This window comes from Portunus trituberculatus, chromosome 31 (assembly GCF_017591435.1).
Source record: "Portunus trituberculatus isolate SZX2019 chromosome 31, ASM1759143v1, whole genome shotgun sequence".
NCBI lineage: Eukaryota > Metazoa > Arthropoda > Malacostraca > Decapoda > Portunidae > Portunus > Portunus trituberculatus.
This window is the reverse complement of record NC_059285.1, coordinates 16,856,278-16,861,277: the sequence shown is the minus strand read 5'-3', so window position 1 is coordinate 16,861,277 and position 5,000 is coordinate 16,856,278. Positions and strand designations below refer to the sequence as shown.

The following is a 5,000-nucleotide window of genomic DNA, read 5'->3' as shown; positions in this document are numbered from 1 at the left end:
TGGTTTGGTTTTGGTTAGGTTTGGTTTGGTTTGGTTTGGTTTGGTTTGGTTTGGTTTGGTTTGGTTAGGTTAGGTTAGGTTGGGTTGGATTTTGGGTGAGGTTATGTTGGGTTTGGTAAGATTAGATTAGGTTAGGTTAGGTTAGGTTGGGTTGCATTAGATTTGGTTAAGTTAGGTTAGCACGTGTGGGTTTGTTTTGGGAGAAGGGGTGTGTAAAGTACTGTACGTGGTGGTAGTGGGTGTGTACAGGTGTGTGTGTGTGTGCGGGGAGTGGGGAGGGTACAGTGTGTGTGTACGCGGGGACCGGTGAGGGAGTGCACTATATTTGATAAGCTGGATATGTCATTGTGTGTGTGTGTGTGTGTGTGTGTGTGTGTGTGTGTGTGTGTGTGTGTGTGTGTGTGTGTGTGTGTGTGTGCAAATTAGGTGAAAGTGTACACAGTAATAAATGTGTGGTTAAGTGGATATGCGTAAGTACGTGTAAGTATGTGATTAGTTGTATAGATACGAAGGTGTGTAATGTATAGTACACACACACACACACACAAACGTCTGTATTTCCCTTCGAGGTGTCAGGGTAACCACAGACCTGACCTAGGGAACAGCGGGTATCGATCACACACTTACCCCTCCCTGAAGGACGCGGGAGGGATGGTGAGAGACTGACAGCCCGCCAAACTGACCCAGACCTGACCCTCGCTGTCCCTTTCCTGACCTCACTATGGTAGGGCAACAGAAACATGATACTAGGACGTATTCTTAAACGCTTCTCGCACCTCAACTATTTGAAAAACCTCTATAGTCCGACTCAAATATAAAGGCCGCTCAGAGGGGGAGACCTAACGGAGATTCCCCGGCTGAGGCGTCGCCAAACGTCGCAGCCCCAATTAAAGGATTAACACTGAAATGTGGAGAAACGCCCATCTCTCTCTCTCTCTCTCTCTCTCTCTGGCTTGTTACTTCCTCCTGTTTCTTATTACTATATATCCTTTTGGGATGATGAAAATGCAGGCTGTGTCTCGCAGGCTTGATTGATGCCAGAGCAGATTCGTCGAACAGTTTGTTGCTCTTGCTGTTCGGGCAATAGCTTTGGAGAAATCAATTATTGGTGCTCTCTTTGCCTTCTCTAAACAGAACTTTTTGACGCTGTAAATAACTTCTTTCTCTTGACTATGAAGGTTGCGATGGCGAGTAGCGCGGACGAGATATTCACCTTCCATCCTGAGCGACAGGGAGGGGAGGAGTGACTTGATTTGACCTGGGGATTATCAGCGGTCAGGGAAGTTGACCTCACCCATGTCCAACTTTGAAAAGTAGCAACGCTGGAGAGCAGTGGTGCTACATTTTGTGGTATCTCTACAAAATCATTGTCTTCATTACACTAAAACTATATTCAAAGCTCTCTATACATCCTTAGTAGAAAGTTAGAGGAATACACTTTTATGACGGTTCATTAAGATGTAAGTTAATAATGAGATCGAAACATGTGCTACGATGCTTGGCGACGCCGCAGCCGGGGAATCACCATTAGGTCTCCCTCCTGAGCGGCCTTCATATTTGAGTCAGACTATAGTTGAAATTATACATATTTTTGAGACTGTTTTTGTTGTTTTGGCGACAAATCAACACTATTTCTACATTATGAACAGGAGAAACAGTCTTGAGAACTCTGGTAATCACAGTTGTAGCCTTGAAAAATAGACGTGGTGAGAGAGCGGAGTGTTTCCAAAAAGGTCAAAGGTCAAACGTCACAGGAAGAAAGGATTTGCTCTCTCGATTACCAAGACTATTTTCCAAGACCATAGAGATGAGTGGTCGGGTTTAGAAGACTGCTTATCCTGTTGATAGTGTAAGAATGCTATTAATCTGTTACTCAAATCATAAAAACACCTTTGAAAACTTGTATAATCTAAAATAGAGCCCTTTCAAAGTAGTGGAGGCGGTGAGCAGGAGTGTTAAAGAATGAGGGTAAACTGGGCCAAGGGACTATAGGAATTTTTTTTTTAATTCCCAGCGGTTTGTCCCCTGCCCCACTTCTCCCTCCCTCCCTCTGTCCCTGCGTTCCTCTGTATCCCTCTGTCCTGTCTCTGGTAACCGTCAGTGCAGCAGGAGGCAGAGGAGAAGCAGGACTTTCTTTCATCTCTCCTTTTACGGAATCACAAACAAAGTACAAAGCAACACAAAGGAAGAAAAACTGCAGTATACTGGGGGCTGTGTATGACGGCCCTGTTAGTCTCCGGTCCTCTTCGTCACAAAGACCAAGTGGCGACGTCTTCCTGAGCTTACCCGGCACTTAAACCACCACCCAAATCGCCACCCAACCCGTCCACCCGTCACAGGATACGAGTGACCGAGGGAGTGACAAGCGAGTGACGAGCGAGTGACGACCTCCAGCAACATAAGTACAATTCCAGTCAGCTAGCGGCGTTGCATTCCCGGACTGTGAATTACCGCCTGGAACGTGAGGAATTCCCGCCGCTGTGTGGTTACCGAGGTCCAGCGAGGAGGCGGCGGTGGCAACAGAGGCAACGGGGCGGCAACCAGTGGACATAATCGCCTCTGTTAGCTTGCTTATAAAGGCAGTCGTGTTATGAACTGATGCTCTTAACTTCTGCTCTCAACGCTGGTGTGATGCTGAACTGTGTGTGTGTGTGTGTGTGTGTTTGTGTGTATGTTTATGTACTACTTGTAATATGAGGTGTCTAGTGTGAGGCGGCCAGTGTGTGTGTCTACCTATGTTACCTGTGTTCCCTGTCACCTGTTATTTGCTCTTATACGTGATTTAACCTTCCAGGTGTTTACTCTACTGTGTACCACTTGTAATGTGAGGTGTCTAGTGTGAGGCGGCCAAAGTGTGCGTTTATCTGTGTTACCTGTGTTCCCTGTGTTGCCTGTCACCTGTTACCTGTCTGTATCCGTGACTTGACTTCTCAGGTGCTTTCTTTACTGATAAGAACAAGAGAAAAGTCACAACAAAGCCAGTAGGCCCACACATGGCAGTAAGTGGAGCGACGTGTGAGAAAACTCCTTGTAATTCCTTGTGAAAACATATGAAGGCTTGTTTAGTGACGTGGGAGTGGCGGGAGGAAGGTCTGGTTTCGGGAGGAAGATAAAAGGAGGATTGACTCAAAACTCGTGTGTCCAGAAACTCCGTGAACTCACTCCTCAAACTCCTGCCAACACCGCGGCAGGGGAGTTGCTGAGAGCGTCATGCACTTTCCTCCCTGTCCGTGCATGACTTCCTGAAAGCGTGCCAGTACCCGAGGCCTTTTAGAACCAAGTCATTTAAAGGCCTGGCTAGTGGAAGGTGACGGAGGTGAATAGTGTGAGACCCTTTACAAGCGAAGCACCCACACCTTTTACTTCAGACAAAGAGCCACATCACCACAGCCTCACCAGCGCCACCGGAGACGCCACCACCTCGCTAAGGGTCACACCGAGGCCACACGTGCTTCCTGCCGGCCGTCACTTAGGGTCACCAGGATCGCCGTTGCCGTAGCTGTTGTCCCTTTCAAGTCCAGCCACGCACCAGCCGCCTGCCGTCTGCTCGTGTGTTCCGCTCCATCACACACGCGGGAAGGTGACGTGACTGCTGAGGGACGAGGAGCGAAGCGTGGTGTGGTCTGGTGTGGTGTGGTGTGGTGCGGCGTGGTGAGGCAGAGGCACCGCTGACCCCCATAGGTGTTTGTTTACACAGGATAATGGTCCTGATCTACTACACAAGAAACGCCCTCCTGCGGCTGAGGAAAGGCTCCGGATACCCTGACAGCAGCGTGATCGTCAAACTCAAGTTTCTCGGCCTGTTTCGCAACCGGGGCAAGAAGAAGAACCGCCACGCCTCGAAACACGATGAAAAAAAGAAAGAAGGACGAGGTGAGACTCAGAAAAGCCTCGATCACCATGGCAGAGACACCCACATAGAGGACCACGATGAGGACCACGTCGCATCCTCACCACCCTCACCACCCTCATCACGCTCACCACCCTTACCACCCTCATCACGCTCATCATGCTCACCACCCTCACCACTCTCATCACGCTCACCACCCTCACCTCCCTCGCCCCAGGTCGCCTCGCTGCTGGGCTAGACAGAGGAGCACCCCGTCACACACAAGACGAGTTGATGCAGACATCGTTCCCGTCACCATCAGCAAGGCCTGGCGAGCCGCACCAGACGCCCCTCCATCACTGATTACATCCCGCCCCGCCACCCACCGAGGGACCTGCTGGCGGGGAAGAGGGAGGGAGTAGCACCGTCCTGTCCCCCACCATCACCCACGACCCACCTCCATGCCCTGCCCACCTCTAGTCCACGCCACCGAGGGCACAGGAATACTTTGTTACCACCACCATCCCTCACGCCGGACAGCCTCCATTATTTACCGCGTGTTCCACCACCCACGGCGCGCCCACAAAAACGCCTTCCTGAGTCACCTGATCCACACCTCACGCCCGCACACGCCACCTTGCTGCTGCTGATGTGGGCGTGTCACCAAGCTAGCCACTAGGGGCATACAGCAACACCTCCACGTCTCCACGCCTCCACATCACCTGCCACGCCTCCCAGTGTTACCAGGGACGGCAGAAATAGATTCAGCCTCATCTTTATTGACAGAACCACACACTCCCCGACAAGACCTCGCTCCCCTGGGCCGGAATAAACACTTGTTGGGGGTCTGCTCGCTCACACACACACTCACACAAACACACACCTACACTCCCTCTCTTCCATCCCCCACCCCCCCCCAAACACACACACAAGAGAGAGGGACGCGTAAACCCCCAAAGGCGTCACCCAACACCCGCCACAGAGGGAATCGACCCCTGAGCCAACGGAGACAAAGTGAGAGGCTTACCAAGATGCCGTGACGGAGCCGACCCACCCCAGCAGACAGGCGCCGCGCGGTGACTCACGGAACGAGCGCCCCCTTCCCTCCTCGCCGCCCCCCTCCGCCACCACCACCACCTCCAGTGTCTTATCAACCCTCCTGACGCGGGAC

At 51.4% G+C, this 5,000-nt stretch overlaps 1 protein-coding gene across 2 annotated transcripts in view; it reads right to left on the bottom strand.

Moving 5' to 3' along the window:
- LOC123511418 (E3 ubiquitin-protein ligase TRIM9-like) overlaps nt 1-5,000 on the bottom strand; it is a 185,318-nt gene that overhangs the window by 4,811 nt on the left and 175,507 nt on the right. The gene's annotated exons all lie outside the window — the stretch shown is intronic.